The following is a 25,000-nucleotide window of genomic DNA, read 5'->3' as shown; positions in this document are numbered from 1 at the left end:
AAGAACAAAAGAGTCAGCTTGAAATTTCGAGTTAAATATTTATAGTTAAAAATAAAGGCTCGCTACCCACCAATTGCACCTGTTATTCACATGGCCATTTTTCAACCAACTAATTAATTTCTCTGAAACTTTTTGGCTGTACAAAAAATGATGCTGAATCACATTTTTGGCTTAAGTAAATTAACTGCCCGAGTCCGTTACCCGAGAAACACGCTATGTTGCTTTAAAAAATATATTCATTAAATCATGAATGAAAATCAACTATTTTAAAGTACCGTAACTACAATGTCATTATTTATGACGCCAAGAATTTCCTTTTTGAGAAGACTTTCTTTTCATTATTGTCTTACAAAATTGTAAAGCAACATAGGCTAAGATAACAACGGAAACAATAACTTGGAGGTTTATATATCAAAAACATGATAAAAACATGTTAGTGTATAAATGGCTGAAATAGAGCACAAAAAAAAAAATCGCACAGGCCTACATAAACAATGTGCATAGATATAGCATCAATTTCTATGTACATTACGGTATCCTTTTTTTTTTTTGCTCCCAATTCAACCATATACCTTTTATGTTTTTATCATATTCTTATACGTAAAATCACAAGATATGTTTCAGTGTTCTATGTTACTTTATCATTCTGTAAGACAATAATGCAAGGAAAGTCCTCTCAAAACCCACCCCTCAATTTTTTTCGTCTTTTGAAAAAAAGTTTCCAACAGTTTCCAAAAAATGGTCATACACAGCTTATAAATGGCAATAAACATTTATAATGTTAACAAAAATGTGAATATTGATTAATGATGATTAATGCAGAAAAAATTAATTACATGAATTTCCAAAATATTACTGTTGTCACAAATAGTTAATGAACATCAATATACATTATTAAACATATCATACAGTACTTTAACAACAATCCTAACGGTCATGTGAATAATTAATGATGAAAATAACTGATTAACGCAAAACAACATTTTTGTATCCAAGAACGTCCAAAAATATAAATATTGTCACCCATACATAATGAGCAAAATAAGCACCAATAAACCTTAATAAAATGTCACTAAGGTAACAATAATCATAACAAACCTGTGAATAATACTAATGAAGAAAAAATGTTTGTAAATTCCATGAGCTTCCCAAACACAAATGTAATCACACATAGTTAACAAACATCAAGAAATGATAAATGATGAAGATCATAATGATTTAAGCATAACAATAATCATTAATGGATGGAAAGGTATGAAAAAAATGGATCATGGCAAAAAAATTGTTTTACTTACCATATTCTGAGTTCTTGAAATCTGAGTTTCTGTCTTGATTATGGTAATGGCGACGGGAAATATTATTCTAATAACTTCAGCCCGGCGGCACCACCAGGCTGATTGACACATCCATCCAATCAAGGCATTTTTCGTACAATGACCGATTGCTCTGGTTAGATTTCAATTATTGCAGGTTCATGGTGTGTTATTTTCCTGGGATTGGGGTTCCTGCCTCACAGGTCCTTTATTGTTGTTCCTACCTCAGACAACTTTTCTGGGTCCTCATAGCGGTCACTGCATGAATGGAGAGGAAGGCTGCCTTGCTGATTGCTGTTTCCTCGCCCTTGAAGGTAGACGAGTAGCTCAATGTCCGCATCCCCTTGCTTTCCATGACATTAAACCACTTCCACGTGATGAGTTCCCTCCGAATATTTATTTTGGGGTTTCCCGTTTGCAAGTTGTGGCCCCCATTGACCATTATGCCTTGAAAATCACATTAACTCCGTAATCGTTCTTTAAAAAAACAAATACTCGATCCTGCAGTTGCAAGGGGACCTACTGTCTCGCTGGAAGTTTTTTTGGGGTATTACCAGTCTTCTTAAAGATTTGGTACGACAGACCAAGGTTTTTTTTGGAGGGGGGGGGGCCAGATTTAGCAACAATAACAGCCTATGTTTCTAACCTACTAACCTTTTTTCTTCCTTTTTCCTGCTGCACTCAGTGTTCAGTCCCATCAGTATAAAGTTATGAACACTGGGACCCACTTCTGGCCGTGGCCCTGGCACTACCTTCAAATCGATGGGGCTAACACCTTTGCTCACCGGTAAGGGATTGCTAGTGGCACAAGGGGAGGGATCATCACATTCCGTATAACCATCACTTTATAAGGCCGCCCCCCGACATTATCTTAGGTGTCACTGTCACTATAATCGTCGTAATAATAAAATGAGATTTTTTTTTTCTCTCCACCCTAGCCTACTAGCCTCCCTTTAACCTTTTCCCTTCTCCCTTTAACATCACTGATCTCCTCTGTATCCTTATCTATCATGACACTGCCTTGCTCAATAACATTATCATTAAGATTTATCACCATCAACTTAACACGAAAAATCATCCAAAATGGCTCTGCCTTTATGATAGAAACCACTGGACCGAGATTTTTCCCTTTTTTTTTACACTATCCGGGAACGGCCCGGCCACATAGTGCACTTCCATGGAAACAACGTTGCCTAAACACACGATAACGCTTATATTATCACTCGACGATTAATTATACCGCCTATAGTAGCCAAAAAACAGTTAGTTTAACACTGATTACCCGTCACGTGACAACAACAAAAACTCTTGAAGGCTGGATCAAATGACATGAAATCCCTATAACGGCGCTCCAGAAACAGTGTAACCATGAACATGTGGACACTTGATGCGTGTTGGAGTGTGCAATATATTCGAATAGCATCGTTTTATTTCATATAAGTACCTGATAATCTACATGAAAAGCTTATTTTGTAAACTAAATTTCCTCATCAAATATATGTTATGTCTGTTTAAAATACCATTGGGTTAAGAGACTAAGAAATAATGTGTTCATAAGTCCAACAGTAAATACCATGGCTGCCGAAGTCAACGTCAAGACACACTTTTCGGATACAGAATAGCGCTCACAAACCGTTTTCATTTATTTTTTTTTTTCATAACAGCGCAAATTTGAACTAATCACACTAAACACTAGTAGATACGTGTAATTATTAACATTTTCTAAAGACTGGATTCTACTTAAAAAGGCGAGTTGATAAAAACTACTCAATGTGAAACTTTACGGGGAGGTAAAACAAACAGCCAACACCACCTTATCCCTGGACAACATGGCTTCCTGGTGGGGGAACTTTTCAAAGCCCAGTCATCACTTGATAGAAGTGTTATATTACTTAGGTAAGGCCTGTAGATGTTATATCCACAATTCAGTAGTTTTGTGGCTCTTTTCGTACGTGCACAAACTGTGATATATTACTTTGGTGGGCCTGTAGTGGTTATATTACTCAAGATGAAACTTTATGGGGAGGTAAAACAAACAGCCAACACCACCTTATCCTTCGCCGGAGAACAGTGGCGTCCCTGGTTTGGGATCTATTCAAAACGTAGTCAGCGCTTGAGACCAGTGTTATATTACTTAGGTAGGCCTGTAGTGGTTATATATACAATTCATTAGTTCTGTGGCTCTTACGCACGTGCACAAATGAAACATTAAGGTTCAGGGACTAAGAACCGAGGCTTTCATGATTCTCGCAGTAGATGGTAACTGATGGGAAACCGCTTTCTTCTCGTATTGTTTTGTTCAAGGCAAAAATGCACATAATACTCTAAACGTGAGTTATGAATTAAAACACCCGTATTAGTCGCAACAGTTCATCTTGATATTTGCTAGCAAGGTGGAACATATAGGTATAGGTCAAATGTCCAAAATTTAGGCCTATACTGTACCAGTCTCGTGCAGAAATACAAATTAGATTGCAAAAATAGGATTCCCATTGCGCAAAACATATTTTCATAATGTATGTTAATAACGAAATTTCCTTTAATGACTTGGATGTGACAAATCAGTTTTCAGCTTCGGAAATACGCTACGCCTGACGTTGCACTGCTAATGCCATATCTGCGGAAAACAGGCTCATGTTACATAAACACGCAGTATATATGTATATATGTAATTATATGTATATACATATATATATATATATATATATATATATACATTTGATTTTATGCTGAGTATTACTTGGCAAAATGCATGTAAACCTGCAGCAGAGGGACGAAGGATCTCGGTCTAAGTCAAGAAATGGTTCAAACGGTGTGACAACGTCAAGAGAGATATCTTACTAGTATATCTCAAAAAATGAAAAAGGAGGATAATGGGAATACAAGGGGAATATAGATATATGGCAAAACGAAATTGAACTATCGCAGTGGCCTGAGAAGGCGAGATAACATCAGTTAAAAGAGATAAAGTGAACTAAACCGACGGTGGCTGTTCCTTTTAAATTACTTACCACAAGGTTTCAATTCCACGCTTAGGGAAAGACTGAATTTCAAGTCAATGGCTCGCGTAGACTTGTTCCATATGATGTGGCGTTTGTCTTCTGAATAATAATAGTAATTGTCGTTAGAAATTGTTGATGGTTAACCGTTTTTCCTAACATTTGGTGAGATTTTTTCCAGTTTGCGTTGAAAGGCATAGAAATTACATAAAAAGGTTATGCACGTAATGCTGTGTATCCAAAACACATTTGAAGAAGTTTACTTCAGCGGCTGTGCAAGTTTTGAACATTTTTTCTTTGTCACGCAACTCGATAGCATTATTAACAAAGGTAACATAACATACTGGAGGAAAAGTTTAGGTTATTAACTAAGATTTCAGTGGAACGAGTGTTTATGCTTAGTGGAGGATGTGTTTAGGTCTGGTGGGAGGGTTGTTTAGGTTTAGTGGTAGATGTGTTTTGGTTTAGTGGTGGTATGTTTAGGTTTAGTAGTGGAAGTGTGTAGGTTTAGTAGTGGAAGTGTGTAGGTTTAGTAGTGGAGTCACTAAGTGTTTAGGTTTAGTGGAATTGTGTTTCTATTCAGGGGATGTGTGTTTAGGTTTAGTGGGGGTGTGTTTAGGTTTAGTGGGTGGCGTGTGTTTAGGTTTAATGGGAGTATGTTTACGTTTTGTGGTAGGGGTGTTTAGGTTTAGTGGACAGTGTGTTTAGGTCCAGTGGGGGTGTGTTCTGGTTTAGTTGGGGGTGTGTTTTGGTTCAGTTGGGGTGTGTGTGTAGGTTTAGTGGGGGTGAGTTTAGGTACAGTGGTGGTGCATTTAGGTTTAGTGAGGGGTATGTTTAGGTTTTGTGGGTGGTGTGTGTTTAGGTTTAGTGGTGGGTGCATTTAGGCTTAGTGGAGGATGTGTTTAGGTTTAGTGGGAGGTGTGTTAAATTTTGATAGTAGGTGTGTTTAGGTTTAGTGGGGGAATGTGTTTAGGTTTAATGGGGTGTGTTTCGATTCAGGGGGGCGTGTTTAGGTTTAGTGGGTGGTGCATTTAGGTATGGTGTGTTGTGTGTTTACATTTAGTTTGGGTGTGTTTAGGTTTGGTGGAAGGGGTGTTTAGGTTTAGTGGACGCTGTGTTCTGGTTTAGTGGGGGTATGTTTAGGTCTAGTGAGGGTGTGTTTTGGTTTAGTGGGTGTGTGTTTAGGTTTAGTGAGGGTGTGTTTTGGTTTAGTGGGGGTGTGCTTGGGTTTGGTGGGGGTGTTTCATTTAAGTGGGGGCTGTGTTTAGGTTTAGTGGAGGGTGTGTTTTGGTTAAGTGGGGGGTGTTTGATTTGGGGGGTTTTAAGACATTAGGGCGTGTTTCGGTTTAGCTGGGACATGTTAATCAAAACTACACCACGTGTTACTTCCTTTCTGATCTAAATGATCGATTGTCATTCAGAGTATATATAATATATACATTTGTATATGTATATATATAATAAATATAATATTCCTATATATATATATATATATATATATATATATATATATATATATATATATATATATATATGTGTGTGTATGTATATATATATATATATATATATATATATATATATATATATATATATATATATATATATTATATATATATATATATATATATATATATATATATTATATATATATATATATATATATATATATATATATATATATATATATATATATATATATTTTATATGTACAGTATATGTGTGTGCGTGAAGGATTTGGAGGAACATGAAAGAAAAACAAACTATACAAATAACTAGTTGGCCCACCCTATCGGTTAGGGTTTTTGCTCAAGATATTTATTGGCGTCGGAAATTCCAGCATAAATCGAGACCAAACTCTCTTTCCTTTACGGAAACCCAGGAAGTTGAGTGAACGATTTTGGTCCACGGCATTAGGAAGATTTTCCTTCATCCGTGTGAACGCACTACACATTTACAATTCAGTTCCACTCGGAGCTGCCCTTTGCAAGGTATTTTGTCATTTAATCTTATCTAACGTTGATTGTCATGAGATTTAATTTTTTTTTTTTTTACCTTTGTTTCCGAAGTAATTTGATGCAAATTATTCTAGATTTACTTTTCTGTCTTCAGTAAGCATCTAGTTCAAGCTTATTAAGTAAATTAAAATAATATTGAATGTTTTTAGCTTTAGACATCTTTGTCCAGTATTTCCTATGTTGTTTGTCTCTCCGATGTAATTGCTTTTTTAATTAATGATATTTTGTGATCCGTTATCTAATGGATTTCACGTAACCTGGATAAATTTCAACTGTTGACTTTGAAACTATTTGTCAAACTTTTTAACTTTTGTCATCTTTGTACAATAATTCTTATATTTCTCTTATGTCTCATATATAATTGATTTTTCTGTTAATTTTGTTATTCTTTAACTCCTGGATATACCGTTACCTCTAAAAATTTCTATTTTTACCTTTCAAACTACATGTCTAAGACTTTGTTTCGGTAGCTCTTTCCTTACTCTCTACTTCAATTCCCTCTGTCTCCTAATTTAGGTCACATATATGGAATCCCATTTTGTTTGTAATCCTTTCATTTATAGTACTTATTTATGTGAATCTTTAGATGCCATATCTTCTTTTGGTTGTCAGACAATCTATGACTATTTCGAAACGAGTTTTTCTATCTATCTCGAATCGCAGGTTTTTGTCTTAGTTGAGGGCGTTATTTAAAAAAAAATAGCACAGAAAATAGACGACTTTAGGAATCGGGTGGATTGCCTCTCGTCACACAGGCACACTCGTACGTATTATCATTTTAACAGTTCCTTTTCAGGTTTTAGTCAATATATGTACATGCAACATACACTTCGTCAATTTATTTAACTCTCTCTCTCTCTCTCTCTCTCTCTCTCTCTCTCTCTCTCTCTTACAAAATTATAGTTCGAAATCTATCCTTTTCTTTTTTGGGTTCAGTTTCCTTAAAAATATCCTATTTTTTTTTTCAACAACTAATTCACTCCATTTTCAGTTTTAAGTTCACGCTGTCATGGATGGCTTGTTTATTTATTTTTCTTAAAGTGAAAAACTATCCGTCAAACTAGATCATGGTTCAATATCTGTCGAGATCGCCCTTTTTATTTTTTTTCCTTCTCATTTAACCTCAGCCGGGATCTCTTCACTCCCTCTCTCCCGTTTCTGCTCGATCTCTGCGGATTAAGGGGGCTTCAGATCTTAACCTTGTTTCCTTGACTTTACGTTACGCTTATATCAAAGGACTTTATTCCCTTCACATTTCAGAGCATATCCTTCCCTTATACACATCTCGCTGACTGCGCCCCTTCGTAAATCCTTTGGTGAAGGTCGGCTTCTTCCTCAGTAACATGGCACAGCATTTTGCAAGAACAAGTCTGTGTTCCCATGACTTTCGCAAAGCGAATTTATGGTTTGGACGCTTTGTGCACGGTGTGCTTGTATTTGCAGTCCTTATGTATCTGAGAATTCTCTGTGGCCATTTTGAAAGAAAATATTGAAACATCTGATATATATATATATATATATATATATATATATATATATATGTTATAGAAGTATATATATATATATATATATATATATTACATTACATTTCAGTCATCTGAACATTATTTCGTAATCAGTGTTTCTGGGAATGAGAGTTACAGACATCAGAAAAGAATCTATATATCCATGTTTCTATGCAAACACACATACGCACGCACACCTTTAATGTGTGTGTATATCTATATTCTATATATATATATTAGATTCCATTATAAAGTGTGTATATACTATAATATATATATATATATATATATATATATATATATATATATATTAATTATAATTTACCTGAGGTGAATTATTATTAATAAATACTTCATCATCGGCAGAATTCTAACCATGGTTTGGTTTAGAAACTACGATAGACAGTGACTTTGACCGCTGAACCATGAAGAGAGATGTAAGTTGATGCTGACTTCAAAGTACTTATCCCTGTCGGATTCAGGCTTTGTACTTAAAATCGATATCAACCCATTTCCACCATGGTAGCTGATTGGTAAGTTTGTAACCATTGGTTCGGTGGTAAAAATTACTACCAATCTTTGTTTTAAAGTAGGCAACTGTTTGAATCCTGCCGGTGACGAAGAACTTATTAATTTATCAATTATAATTCCCCTTTGGGTTAAGTTATTTCCGCGGTATAGTGAATTGGATAGTAAATAATATTTGTGGCTTAATACTTGTGAATTTTAAAAGGTTACCTTTGTATAAGTGACAAAAATTCATATATATATATATATATATATATATATATATATATATATATAGAATTTTTTTATATATATATATATATATATATATCAGAAAAAGTAGTATATACAAACATATATATATATATATATATATATATATATATATATATATATATATATATATATATATATATATATATATATATATATATATATATATATATACATATATTACCTGATCTCCCCAGGACGTTTGTTCGGGTAGGAAATCAAACGGAATTGCGTGTGGGTTTCTTGTTAACAACTGGTTATATCATCGTGTTTCATTTGAGTACAGAACCATCTATTTCTCGTTATATTTAGGTTATTAAGGGCATCTAATTTATAATATAAAGTGCTATTTTAACTTCAGGTATTATGATCTACATTTTAATTTGGGACCAGTTACCATCATTTTAAGTTCTGCTGAAACTTTAATAAATAAGATTCCAACATCTGGGGCTATATTCCTGAATCTGGGTTGTTGTGTAAAAAGAAATTAGGAATAAATTCTAGCTTGTATATGATGTGCCTGCAAACAATAAGCCACAAATAACTCATGATGATCGAACTGACCTATGCCCAAAGAGAATTATAAATGACACATCCTCCTGCCAAATAATGAACGGGAACAGTGACTTTTTGGCTTGGAAATAGCGTAGTAGTGTCTTAATCTACCCAGCCATCAAGAGAGATATGTAAGATGATTCCGACTTCTCTGCACATCACTCTGTTAAATTCTTGCTCCGTTCCGAGTTTTATATATATATATATATATATATATATATATATATATATATATATATATATATATATATATATATATATATATATGTATATATACTATACTGTATATAAAACTATATATGTATGTATATATATATATATATATATATATATATATATATATATGTAAATATATGTGTGTGTGTGTGTGTGTGTGTGTGTGCATATAACAATTAAAGCTTAACTTCATGATCAGTAAGGTCAAAACAAAATATTCCATAGGTACTGATGATCTTAGAAAGGGCCTCTCGAGCACTCCTCTTGTTCACATGTTCCCGGTCATGTTATCCGTTGCAAACGAAATCAACTAGAGGAGACTCCGTCGTCCAACTGGATCGCAGTCTAGATTCAACCTCATACACTCGGCATGGAAAGCGTCCGTCTTCGCTGCCACTGCATCGCTCGTAAGAAGTCATTCCCATTCTAAATGCAGTCTTGCCGACTCCAGCTCCCAAGAAGTTCCTGGAAGGGAACTTTTTTTTTTTTTTTTTTGGCGGAGACTTCGCGCTCAGACCCCAGAAGTAAGAAGTGGAGTTATGCGAGAAGCAGTTTAAGGACGAATTCGTGGATACGTGAACCTTGACAGTGACTTCGAGGAACTGAGTATGTATAGCGTCTAATACGTAATGTAAAGGAAACACTCTTGTATATGTCGCGACACTTTCGTTGTTTTTCACTCGAGAAATTCATTTTTTTTTTTTTTCAGCATGAACTCTTCATTAATTTTCCCATAAATCGCCTTCGATCAGGAAGTTCCTGTAATAATTATCCATTTGGCAAGACTTCATTTTTATCATAACTCTTGCTCATCTTACTGTGTAATATGAAATTAACAATCTTTGTATATATATATATATATATATATATATATATATATATATATATATATATATATATATATATATATATATATATATATATATATTATATATATATATATATATATATATATATATATATATATATATATATATTATATATATATATATATATATATATTAAAGAATCCTCCTGGGCCTCTGTAGACTCATAGGGCAAAAGCTGATCTCCTGTTTCTTTGGCTGACAGCCAGTGGGGACAGGTCCCAATGCCCCTATGACACATGGCCAATTGTGTCACTAAGCCCACTGTTTTAACTACATATATAATATATATATATATATATATATATATATATATATATATATATATATATATACACACACAAATATATAAAATTAGTTACCCACAATTTATTTTGTTAGGTATGCTGCACATCATTTTAATGGAAATTTCAAAAGTCACCTAAAAGAAATAACTAAGAGTCATTACTCTTCGGCTGGCCCACTTAGAATCATCCATCTTTTGATCTAGTTCATCTTAGTAGCTAACAATAGGAAGCTGCCAAAAAACTCCAAGGACAAACAAGTATGGTTCCATAGGATCCTTGAAGCTGGACAGCTTCCTGTTAGCGTTCCTCTTGGTCTAACCAAATTTGCATTTTGTCTGAGCAAACATTCTAAAGGTCCTACACGACCTAGGAAGTTGGCGGGGTGTTTTCTAATGGGGTGTTAATCTCGTTTTAATATGTCTAGTGTATATCATCCTACAATCGGAACATTTTATTGTTTTGCCTAATGAAATAAGTTTGCCCTTGATGAGAGAAAATTGCACAATTCTGCCCAAGTACTGAAGGGCTCCGTAAGTGCAACAGTTCTAAAGAATCTCTGTTCCAATGATGCTCTCTATGGACGCAAATAAAATGTATATATTACCAGTGATATATAAAAAACATGTACATAGGCGCTTGCATCTTCACAGACAGTATACTACAACCTTGATTATCCATGTTCACCCTATCCAGAACTCGATAATCTCTGAGAATCCCCACGCCACAATTTATATATATATATATATATATATATATATATATATATATATATATATATATATATATATATATATATATATATATATATATATATATATATATATATTATATTAATGTGTGTATGTATATATATCAAATGTACAATTCATGAAAGTTCTAAAGGACCATGCTCGGATGGTTGGTAACGCTGCGCAGGTGGAAAGAAGCATTGATAACGCTGCTTGCAGTCATAAGCACGCTAAGAAAGAGTTATTGTTGGGGTGGTAGGCCGGGGAAATAGTTTACTGTGGGGTTTTTGGGGGGGAGTACAGGCTAGATGGGTGGGGAGGGGTAGGCAGGCCTTTGTTATTAGCTTCAAAACACTAAGTCATTTGACAGGTCATCACACGACACTTTGTTTAGTGCTTTTAGTTACTGAGACAGTTACATCATCAGTACAATAACGTATGGTTGTAGATGTGTGTGTATGGATGATCACTCTTGCCTTTTGTAAACTTTCGCACTATTAGCTAAAGCGCATAAGTCTTTACACGTCATTATGTTCATTGCTTAAGAATGGATGATAAAGATGTCTTGATAACATCTTAAAGCTGTCCTTCTCTCGTTGGCTGCGTTTTATGTGTTCCAGTGTACGCTTTGCAGTTTTGTTCAGTTGCTCATCATATCTCGCTATTTGATTTCTGAACGCTTGCTGAGTGATCATTTGTCGAGATGCCTACCCCTCTATAAGTGGCTTTTGTTGCGGTGCCTGCAGCATTGCAGGCGATGTTATTGCTGTGTACGGTGACGAAGGAGAGATGGAGGTGGCCTGGACATGTCCTTCGAACCCACCTGGGGAGAGTAATACATAATGGCGTCAGCTGACATCTTCTGTGGAAAGATGCGGATGGTGTGAATTTGATAGACGCTCAGTGTGTCACACGGCGTTGGAAGCGATGGTGCTGATAGTGAAAGCATAATAATGATGATAGTCAGAGAAACTTTTACCAAAAACAGGAGAAAAAGGAGCACCTTTATCCTACCAAAATAGAATGCATTGTTTTATTCATGGTCTCGAAAGACCAGGTCCATTTGAATTCCATTGTCTCAAGACGCTGCTGCCTCAGTTTGTATAAAATTCTCAACTGAACTGATATAAAAGCTTCCACAAATGTTCAAGCCAGTGAAATTGAGAAGAGAAGTCAATTTTTCTTTCTTTGCAACTGATTTTGGCAACGGAAGTAGATATAGACTAAGCTGGCTGTATGGCAGCAAGTACACTTACCTAGAGGTTACTTATAGGAAAGACGATTTTGGTAATAGTCATGGATGTATAAAATTGTCTGCATGAAACTGTGATTTGATAATTCATCTGCATCCACGCAGGTGAATTAAGAAAATAGATTTACAATGATTTCACATTTTTTGCATCAGAAAAGTATTTTACACTATCTTTGATAAAGCTACACAATGATATTACAATGAAAAAGAACTCTTGTTGTCTGTTTGTGTATTTGAGGGGTTTATTCCACTAACTTAACATGGAATAATTATAACGTTTCTAGATGTACAGTATATATGTAGATTTGTGGGCCGACGGTATAATGAGATGGGAAGTCTACTTCAGTTATCCTGTTTCCAGGATATTATGATGTAAATAATGAGAGGCACTTGAATGGATCAGAAGAGGCATCAGAAATAGAAGAGAGCTTGTTTTAATTACCCTCTTGTACTATGAGTTAAAAAAAAAAAAACAGATTCCACAGCGACTGTAATTTTAATGTGCTTCGTTCTTGTTTTTGATGCATGAAGAAGACTTATAAAATATTTTTGTCCCATTATTTCTTTCGCTGCTGCTTACGAAGCTGAAAAAAAAAATTTTACATTTATTCATTTTATTATTTTTTTTTTTCAATACCTGCCTATCCAAATGGACTGAAACGTACGTTGGCAATATAGCATTTTTCTACACTAACGGAGAAGATTATACCAAATCATAGAGGTTTCTACAAATTACCTCCGCCAAAGATGCTTGAAGGATTTAATTATTTCAGTCGCACCTATCTGTTTGTATGTTTGAACCTGGCTGTGTTAGTGAGTTAGTCAGTAGTATAAATGAATTACGAATTTGCACTTTATTAGTTACAACCTTAAGAAATAGAACACAATTAAAACAAAAATTAAGCGATAATGACTCTGAAAATAAAACCTATGCTGATTATTGACGGCCTCGAAATATGGTATTTTAATATTATAATTATTAAAATAGTTTTACCAGACCATTGAGCACTCCCTTATTTCTTCAGGTTTTATCAAGAGCTCCTGTCCTTACTGAACCGGAATTATCGACTCCGCCATCATCAGTTTAACCGGCGACATGAACTTATCAGGTGAGTTATTGAAGCTAGATTTTGTTGATATCCTCCTCAGACCTATTCTGAAGTAAGTGATTCAGCGATCCCCCCATAAGATAGCATCGCTGTTTCCAAGTTGCGCGGAGATAAGGGTTGGGCTAATCGGAGTTTTAAGTCTGCATCATTACAGGATCAGAAGTTAATAACAGTATGATATCTTAAAATCGTTATCATACTGACCGACTGTATACAGTATGTCGTGTACATCTTTTGTTCACAAACTTTCATTTACCTAACCAACGTACTGGGATAAAATAGCAGGAGTTGCGCGGTTTTCCCTTCGTAATTTTCTTTTGATTGATCTTTTTATAAATTTCAAGTTGTGATTGAACCTTAAGAAGACGGGAAGAGACACACAAACATATATATATATATATATATATATATATATATATATATATACATATATATATATATATATATATATATATATATATATGTATATGTATATATATATATATATATATATATATATATATATATATATATATATATATATATTAATATATATATATATATATGTATATATATTTATACATATATATAATATATATATATTATATATATGTATATATACACACACATATATTATTATATATATATATACATACATATATATTCGTACCCTTAATGTTCTGTCAAGTTTCGGAAAATCCTTCGTGAGAAGCAATATAGAAATACAGAGAAATCAGTTACCTCCAAGTCAAGTAAGGAAACAAATTTTGAATTGGCATTTCTGTGTTCGTTCTCCCCGGAATGACTTGTGTCACCGGCAAAAAGGAATCGGAATTGGCTGTCCAACAGCTGAAACCTCACAGTTTAGGGAGAGGGGCGTCCTCTTGCAAAGGGAGGAATGGATATTATTTCCCCGTCGTCATCTTTATGGTGTTAGAGTCAGCTGTAACTGTGTGATTTATTCTATTAAGATATGTATATGTATATATAATATATATATATACTGTATATATATATGTATATATATATATATGTATGTATGTATACATTATATATATGTATGTATATATATATATATGTATATATATGCTGTTTTGTTCTAATATGCATATTAGATGTTAGTCCTAAATAGATTAAATGGAAAAGTAAACTTGAGCTATTGTACATGATATTACTGCTCTTCCTCGGGTATATTTTAATCAATTTATTTTCATTGTGTTTATATCCGAACACGAAACTTAGGATAGTTTTAAAATAAACACCTACTTTATATCACACATAAAACACACACACACACACAAAGTATATATATATATATATATATATATATATATATATATATATATATATATTATATATATATATATATATATATATTTATATATATTTATATATATATATATATATATATATATATATATATATATATATATATATATAATATATGTGTGTGTGTGTGTGTGTGTGTGTGTAGTAGTAGTAGTAGAGGCCGCTGAATGTAATTGAAAATGTGTGTATATATATATAATGTATAATATATATATATATATATATATATATATATATATATATATATATATATATACATACATACATATACAAATATATATATACATACATTTTGAATTATATTCATTTTGGTATATTCTGCTACTGCACACACACATATATATATATATGAGTGTGTGTTTGCGTGTACGGGAGTAGGTGTGGATGCAGAGAGAGAGAGAGAGAGAGAGATGACAGGAAGGGAAGCCAGTCGGAAATCCTCAGGCAATACTGTCAAGATGGTTCGGTTAACGTGATCACCTTGTGTTATGCGTGGAATTCCTCCGAACTAGCAATGCAATAACCTTGAGGAGGCTTTTAAGTGTCAATGAAATTTGGCTGAATCGGTTTCATTCGCGTATTACGTTCACGCTTGCCCGACGATAACGCCTGATTCAACGTCACACCTGCAATATGGTTAGGGTACACAGTCAAGATTTTGGATTCCAATGCCCAGTAGTTCTGACTGTCATGAAAGTCAGTTTAAATACAAGATTTTTTTAAATAGCCAATAGAAATGGCAGTCATGAAATTAACTGCAGAGTATTAGAGGAAATTATCTTAGTGACCAGTTACTTTAAAATGAGCAATTATTAATAGAAGTTTGGACAAAACTAAATGTCGAAATTTCCCATACTGATAAATCATGCTCCTTCGTATGAACGTGGGGCAACAGATGACAATTTCCATGGCGTTGGCATTCAAGGCTGTAAAACAAATTCCTTGCAATATTGTGATACGGTTTATCCTATAAAATCGTCCAACAGAAAATTTTGAGAGACGTGCAAATTCTGAAGAATTTGAGACGAGGCTAATTCCTTCAGTTTGGTCACATCAAATAGTTTATTGTAGGTATTTGGTCGAGGTCTTGGCAATTCTGAAAGCAAGTTTCTAACTGGAGGATTTTCTTGCCCTTCTCGGTTTCGTGCTCCATTCTATGAAATTTATACTAAATAAGAAAGTTACAGAAATCCCTTTTTGATATGGAGAGAACTACACAAATTTTACTTTCCTGTATTCATAATAATTTATCATATGTGTATTTCTGCTTTAGAAATATTCAGTCATCTTCATATTTCTACTTTAGAAAATACGGTCATTTTGTCCCGTTCCTAATAAGCTCTGTGAATATGAAGCCCTACGTGTATTGATGAATTGATTAAAATGGAGGAAATGACTCAGTTGATTAAAATAGAGGAAACGACTCGTTCCTAATAAGCTCTGTGATTATGAAGCCCTACGTGTATTGATGAATTGATTAAAATGGAGGAAATGACTCAGTTGATTAAAATAGAGGAAACGACTCGTTCCTAATCGAGCTCTGTTTACGTGTATTGATGAATTGATTAAAATGGAGGAAATGACTCAGTTGATTAAAATAGAGGAAACGACTCGAATCGATGTTTCTCAAAATAATGGTTTTAGAGAATTCTACACGTACTGGCAAGAAATGATTATAGATATTGCCAAGAAGCATTCTATAAATATTGCGAAGACAAAGTTTTATAAAGATTTTAAAGAAAAATTCTACCTTTTTTTACGTTTTTTTTTTAAATGTTCTGTTTATTTTAAAACTGACCTACGTTTCGTGTTTGCATAAAAACAGTGAAAATACATTGACTGAAATGTGTCGGAGGAACAGTAATAATATCATTTACAATAGCTCAAGTTTACTTTGCCATTTAATCTATTTAGGACTAACATCTGAAATACATATGAGAACAAAACGGCATAAATATTCAGTCTCAAAACATCTACATACGCAGCCTTGGTAATCCACTGGCTTAATTCAAGCCATAGAACTGATCAGACAATGGCCTACACAGTAATAGAGGTTAATGACTTTACTCTTAGTTACCCTGTAAAAAAGACGAAATTTAAAAATAACTTTATTTGTCTTTCATTGTGAGCCCGAAAATGTCAAAAGAAAGACGAAGGTAGTAATCTGAAACTTTTTCTTTATTTTATCTTTCTCCTTTGCGGCTTGAAGATTGTGTAAATATATATGTATATATATACATATGTATATAAATATATTTATATAAGTAGATATATTATATTTTCATATATATTGTTATAATGGTAATGATAACTTTACTAGTAATGGGGATTCATATATATTATATATATATATATATTATATATATATATATATACATATATATATTTGATATATATATATATATAAATATATATATATATATATATATATATATATATATATATATATATATATATATATATACTCTTTGTATACCCATATAAGTTATCATTACCATTATAAGAATGTATATAAAAGTATAATCTCTCTCTCTCTCTCTCTCTCTCTCTCTCTCTCTCTCTCTCTCTCTCTCTCTCTCTGTTTCTCAAACCACCTCTATTTTCACATCATAAAAGTCCCGATACTCAAATAACGTTCTGTTAAAGATTCACCAAAACATGCCCTATTCATTCCTCTTCCCAATTTCGTAGGCGTATACAATTCCGTAGGCATGCCTCGGGTTCTTGGAATCCGAACAAAAAAGGACAGTCCATAATTTTGTTCAGTTTTCGACCCATTTTTCCTTTCCTTTGGCGTGCCATTCCATCTCCGTCTTGTGGCATTATTCCTTGCTCTTATTATAATTATTTTGTGTGTCTAAGGGGGAGGGGGGTTGCCTTGCCATCCTCAGTTCCGTAGAACCTGTACAAAGGACTGTTGAGATTAAACTTGACTGTAAGCTAAAGGGCTACATCCGTTTTCACAGTGTGTTTCCAGGGATCGCCTTTGTATTCGCGTCGCAAACAAGAAATGGGTTTCTTTGCATGTATTTTGTAAGGGAATAGATTACTACATGGATTTTATTTGTTTACATTTGATGTCTGTACATTGTTGTATAATAATTTTATGCATATTTGTACGTGGGATCTCTTACCATACACACTAACAGTTGTATAATCTCTCTCTCTCTCTCTCTCTCTCTCTCTCTCTCTCTCTCTCTCTCTCTCTCTCTCTCTCTCTCTCTAAGGCGAATAAGGATTTCCACTTACCTTGTTATTCCAGAACTCTACCTCTATTCCAGCTATTCGTGTTTGCTCGATGCTCGAGATTTGTACCATCTGTTTTCATATTTACATCCTTTTACGCTTTCAGCCTCGTTGACCCTCCCCTGTGAAAACGTTCTTAGTTCCCTTTCCTCAGAAACTTTCAAGTGTTCTTTCTCCGCCTTTATAATAGCAGCGAGAGCAGTAAAATGCTTTTAGAAAGGCAAGTCTTGCTTACGTGTGCTTTGCTCAGTGGTGATCAGAACCACTGATATTGAAAGATATCGCTGTTACGTCAGGTTCGTATCGAGAGTCACTCATTTAGGCTCTATTTTCAGAATTCCGCCTTTATGTAAAACCGATCAAAACAACAACAAAAATATTGCGTTTCCCTGAAAGAAAAATCACCAGCATGACATGACATGTTTAAAAGGTACTCGTTTCCTCTTCGCTAAAAAAAAAATGTGAAAATATGTATAAAAAAAAAAAAAGATGAGACGTTGGCTCTGACAGAAAAGAATCTAAAATTTCTCCGTTCAAAAAGTGCCGGAAGAAGAAGAACGCCTTTTGTATGGGTAACCGAAGAACCTTGGGTGATGTCAAGGGAAAGTAGAACACTGATGTGATACAGAGCCCCAGCTCACACAATGGCGTCTCAGAGGAAAGGAAAGTGGTTGGAAGGATGAGGGGAAAATGGAAAAATTTTTTTAGCTTTCTTGAAGAAAAACCACAAAGCCATTCCTCGAATGGGGAGGAACATTTACTGGTACAAATTGTCTGAGGAATTGCTGGGAGTGTATGTGGGTACACGGTCAGTCCACCATCCTTTATAAAGAAAGAAAGACGTATGGTTGGGAATGAGGAGAGAGAGAGAGACAGAGACAGGCACAGAGAGAGAGAGGAGAGAGAAAAGACAGACAGACAAAGAGAGACAGAGATAACAGTAATAGTAGTATAAGTAACGAAAGGGATAGCTGACATGTTTTTAACAGTAATCAGGATTTTGTCTAAACTAAATATGATGAATATCAGTAGAATTGCTACGTGATGCAAACACTTCGCTTTGATTTATGTAAAGAAAAGAGAGAGTGATATGAAACTACTGTCATAATCCCCAAACATTTTCTCTAGAAAATAACATCACAGTTCTTACCGAAGCACATTAAATAATCCCCAGGAACCATCGTAATATCATGCAACCTTCTTAATGCTCATAATGGATGGAGTCGGATTCTAATACGCTTAAGGATTAATTATGTCAGAAGCCATCGGGGCTTAGCGTCAAGTGGACGTGTTGCTTGATTCGACTGTCAACAGCTGATCTCTGATTTCTCAACAATTAAGCTCTTACGAAATTCTCGTCTTCTGCCTCAGATTCGTGCGTCGGTTTATCATCTTCAGAAGTTTATTATTTTAGGGAGTAAAATGTGAATTTTTTTGTGCGCCATTTCATTGTGTTACATAGTTTTCAAATCTGACTTCATTATATTGTAATTAGAGATACGTTTGATGCATAATTTGCAGACATTTATTTAGCTTTTTACTGAAGTTAACAGGAATTTTTAACACGTTGTGAGGCATCTTGATACCCATTATCATAATTAGATTTGATATGTATTCTGACTTTAATTTCGTAACAGAGTTAATGAGAATTTTATGCACATATTTAAACAAGTAAAAAATGCGCCGAAATTTCTTCGGCGCAATCGAGTTTTCTATACAGCCGCTACAGCGTATAATCAAGGCCATCGAAAATAGATCTATCTTTCGGTGGTCTCGGTATAATGCTGTATGAGCCGCGACCCATGAAACTTTAACCACGGCCCGGTGGTGGCTTATCCTATATCGTTGTAATAAGCGCGATTATGGCTAATTTTAACCTTAAATAAAATAAAAACTACTAGGGTTAGAGGGCTGCAATTTGGTATGTTTGATGATTGGAGGGTGGATGATCAACAGAACCAATTTGCAGCCCTCTAGCCTCAGTAGTCTTTAAGATCTGAGGGCGGACAGAAAAATGCTGACAGAATAGAGTGCGGACGGACAGACAAAACCGGAGCAATAGTTTACTTTTACAGAAGGCTAATACGCTGAAAGAGGTTCCCTAGGTTATAGCCTTATTAGGTCGTTCTAATACTGATAATAATTAATAATGATTATAGGTTTTTAATGGAATTATTTAGAATGTTGTGTAGGGTTTCAATTATCTATGAAATATACTATAACATTAGGCGTCATTATCCCGTATTTGTGAGTATACATATAACCCCAGTTGCTATATATTTTTCACGAACTTGGAAGAATGATTAAATAGACAATTTAGAACTTACAAGCAACATAAATTGCCCATGGAAAGGATTATTAGCGTTATAATTCATGACCTGTCATTAGGATTATTAATGGTATAATTCACTTCCTATAAACAAGATTATTACAGTATAATTAATTAAATTCAAATAATATCATTAGCAGTATAAAACATTACTAGTGAGCAGGATTATTACAGTATAAATCATTACTTGTAAATAGGACTATTACCAGTAAATTTCGTTACCTGCCAGTTGGATTATCGCCAGTGTAATTCATTACATGCTGATGGGAATATTTCCCATATTAAATTATTGCCTGCAATTAGGGTTATTACCAGCTGATTTCATTACAGTCACGGAGTATTGTTTATATTAGCAGCTTAGGGTAGAAATTATTCTTTAGGAATTGAGGTTAGTGGGACGTGCTACCTTATGACCCTTTTCTAGCCCGGGCCAGGAGACAAGACGAGAAAGAATAATGGAAGGGAGACATAAGGGTTTAGGGATCAGTTCGAAGAAAACGATGATAAACTTTTCTGCCTTTCGAAGGAAGAAAGTTTATAGGAGTCAGGAAGCGCAGAAGAAGAAAGACAGTTTATGGGTCAAGGAGAGAAAGCGCAGAAGAAAAGACATTTTTAGTAGGAGTCAGGAAGCGCAGAAGAAGAAAGGAAGAAAGTTTATAGGAGTCAGGAAGCGCAGAAGAAGAAAGGAAGCAAGTTTACAGGAGTCAGGAAGCGCAGAAGAAGAGAGGAAGAAATTTTATAGAAGTCAGGAGGCGCTAAAGAAGAAAGGAAGAAAGTTTATAGGAGTCAGGAAGCGCAGAAGAAGAAAGGAAGCAAGTTTACAGGAGTCAGGAAGCGCAGAAGAAGAAAGAATTTTATAGAGTCAGGAGGCGCTAAAGAAAGGAAGTTTACAGGAGCGCAGGAAAGCAGAAGAAGAAAGGAAGAGAAAGTTATTCTATAGGAGCGCAGAGAAAGAAGCAAGCAGACAGGAGAAGAAAGAAGATCTAAAGAAGAAGGAAGGTTATAGGGTCTTGCGCAGAGAAGAAGAAAGGAAGCAAGTTTGTCAGACGAAATTTTATAAAGAACGCTGGAAAGAGGTGTTTGGACAGGTGTTACTAAGAAGAGAAAGGAAAGAAAGTTTATAGGGTCAGGAAGCGCAGAGAAGAAAGGAAGCAAGTTTTCCTCAGAAGAAGAGGAAAGAAATTTTATTCGGGAGTGGAAGTTTTTCCTCTCAGCGGACCAGTGACAAAAAAAAAATTGCTGTTTAAAGAGTAGGGGAGCTGCTCAAAAGAAATAATAGATGATTTACTTTACAATGCCAAATGAAAGACTGAGTCAGGGGGGAGAGAAGGGGAGAGAGAGAGAGAGGGAGAGAGGAGAGAGAGAGAGAGAGAGAGAGAGAGAGAGAGAGCAGGTGTTACGGTTTCCTCATGGAACTCCTCCAGCGGACCAGTGCATGCCTGCTGTTGCAAATAAAATTACCTGCCTGGACACAGTTGGTAGGAATTTTAATCAGTCATCCGGGAAATTTCCAGTTCTGAAGAAGAAGTTTTTATTTTTATGGTTGAAGAACTCTCATCCAGTTTTAAACCCAAGAGAAACGAAATTATGTAATATTTCATCATATTTTCACATTCACTTTTAATTGATTCACACTATTCTTCCCTCTCTCTCTCTCTCTACCTCTCTTCTCTACCTGTCATTATATATATATATATATATATATATATATATATATATATATATATATATATATATATATATATTTATATATTATATAATATATATATATATATATATTATGTATGTGTGTATATATATAATATATATATACGAAGTTAGGGAGAGAACGAGAAGGAAGAATGGGTGGTCAAAGTAAAAAGTGAATGTGAAAATATGACGATATACTACACTGGACAACGGAATATAATAACGTAACTTCAAATAAGCAGGCAAAAAGCGAAAATGTTGGTGAATAATGGAAACTTAGCAAAAAACAGATTGCTCAGCTCTTACTCGCCAGCTTCTGTACTACCTATCCCAATTTGAATTATGCCTATGAGAGAGATAACGCAGTTTACTATATCCAGACCCTCTGGGCCTCACAAAAACGACATTACATTTTGTCGAGTGGTGCTAGAGGCAGAGGTTTAATGTGTTTTTCGGTGTTTTTTTTTTTTTGTCGGGGGGTTGGCCTCCTTTGAACTCGTACAAAATTATAAGAGTTATGTGTATGGTCGGCTAGTCTTCTCTCTCGCTTTTTGAACATACCACGACCTTCAAACGTGAGAAAAATCTTTATATGGCCTTCCTCTTTTGAGATGGAGGTTTGGGTGCTTATTTTTTCTATTGGATAAAGGGGCAGTACAGTATACATATATATATATATATATATATATATATATATATATATATATATATATATATATATATATATATATATATATATATAGGATATACATATTTTTATATATATATATATATATATATATATATATATATGGGGATATACATATTTTTATATGTATATATATAATTTATGTTTGTAATTTATGTATATGTGCATATATGTGTGTCTGAGTGATATGTGCTTTTTTTTACGTGTTTGTGCGAGCTTGTTTCTGCATTATTCATCTGGTCTTACTGAATGTCGACAGTAAAGTATGTAAATTCTGTAGTTTATATACAAAGGGTTACTTTATTTTTAGGTAAACTCGCTGCATTATGAATCAGGAGCAATGCATCAGGATATGATTGGAAACCACGGCGAAAAAAAGCAAAGAAATCGTTTTGAGCGTGAGTGATGCACTGGCATTAGACACTGCATAAGATTTATTCGAATTTAATGCTTGCAAAAAGTCCTCTTATTTCAGCACGGTGCCAGGGTTTTTAAAAGTAAGTAGACATTAACCTACCAAAGCTGCTCCTCGTTAATAAACGGAAATGAGTAGCTTTTTCCTTTGTAGATAAATGGTGCTTTCCAAATTGGAAACTGAAGGATGAATAAACCCATATGCATTAGAATAGAGATGTATTGCCTCATTTTAAGAAAATGGACCAAACGTAAACAGAATAGAGACATTATATCACTGAAGCCTAACGCAGGTAATCCTTCATCGGTGGTATTACAGAGGGGGAAAGTAAAATTATTGCACAGAGGTTATTCGGTCTTCTTTTCTTTGTGTTGACGTAGCGTTAAAATGAGCTTTTTGTGTACACGGTGGAAATATGCTAATCTTTTATGGTATATTGCCGTACTGAAAGTCATAAGACTTGAAAACAATAAAACTTTTGAAAAACGTATTCCTTTATAAATGATATTCACCATGGAATGAAGTGAAATGATTGTTTTCTCTCTGGAAAAAGGATTATCTAGTCAAACGAGCAAGTTAATTAACTGCTATAAAACAAAACATACGGTTTCTAAACTTATTTTCCCTTCATGTTCACAGAGTCTTTCATACAGTGTAGGAATGGACCTTACAAGAACTATATACTCAAAGTATACCCGGAGTATATGTGTAGGCAAACACAGAACGTACACATAAGTACACATACTAAAGCATGTTAACAAAATCAGCGATGTAAAAGAAAATCCAGCCCTGCTTTGCCCCAATTAAGGAAGCTTTTCATGTATGAGCCGCTCTTTGTCATGTGTCGTGATGCGCCCGGTATAATAATACATGAGAATAAATATTACTCCGTTCCTTTTTAAAGGTCGTTCTGTGTTCATAAGAAAGTACGGAATAACATGAAGAGGTTAAAAAGACAGTTCATTAACTAAACATAATAGAAAAGACGATCACTTTTAACAAGGAATTCAGTGAGAAAGAGAGAGAGCTAGACGAGGTAAAAGATTTACTGCGTAGGAGCTCGAACACGACTTTATCCGTATCCATCTTATAAAAATACTTAGCCCCATTCTCAGTGCGCACAGTTTTTGTAAGATAGCTTGAATTATGTGGAAAGAATAAGGAACGACGCCCCAGAGAAAGAGAGAGAGAGAAAGAGAGAGAGTTGGCTAGACGAGGTGAAAGATTTACTGCAACCCAATGTCCTTAGTATGCAGTAAAGTGAAAGAATGGCAACGAGTGTGAATGTCGCAGTGTTTGTAGGAGGCCAAGGATTATTGTTGATTGATATTCGGCTGCGATATATTTAAGGAGTGACTGATATTATGGGTGATTTTTCCTTTTTAGTGCAACCCTAATACGGTGAAAAGCCTTATTATGCTTTAATATATTATATATATATATATATATATATATATATATATATATATATATATATTTATATATATATGTATATATATAGTATATATATATATATATATATACACATATACATTATTTATATATATATTTATATATATATATACATATACATTATTTTATGTTTATATATATATATATATATATATATACTGTAGTATATATATTATTAATATGTATATATACATATACATTATATATATACAGTATATATATATATATATATATATATATATATATAT

At 34.0% G+C, this 25,000-nt stretch overlaps 1 long non-coding RNA gene across 4 annotated transcripts in view; it reads left to right on the top strand.

The window, feature by feature from the left end:
• The window catches only part of LOC136833318 (uncharacterized), a 436,806-nt gene that overhangs the window by 17,103 nt on the left and 394,703 nt on the right, over window positions 1–25,000 (top strand). For all 4 annotated transcript variants that reach the window (XR_010851420.1, XR_010851421.1, XR_010851418.1 and 1 more), the window contains one exon: window positions 13,542–13,625. This is a non-coding gene — a long non-coding RNA (uncharacterized lncRNA). The remainder of the gene's footprint in view (window positions 1–13,541; window positions 13,626–25,000) is intronic.

Source organism: Macrobrachium rosenbergii, chromosome 51 (assembly GCF_040412425.1).
Source record: "Macrobrachium rosenbergii isolate ZJJX-2024 chromosome 51, ASM4041242v1, whole genome shotgun sequence".
NCBI classification, from domain to species: Eukaryota; Metazoa; Arthropoda; class Malacostraca; order Decapoda; family Palaemonidae; genus Macrobrachium; species Macrobrachium rosenbergii.
This window is presented reverse-complemented; position numbering and strand designations above follow the sequence as displayed.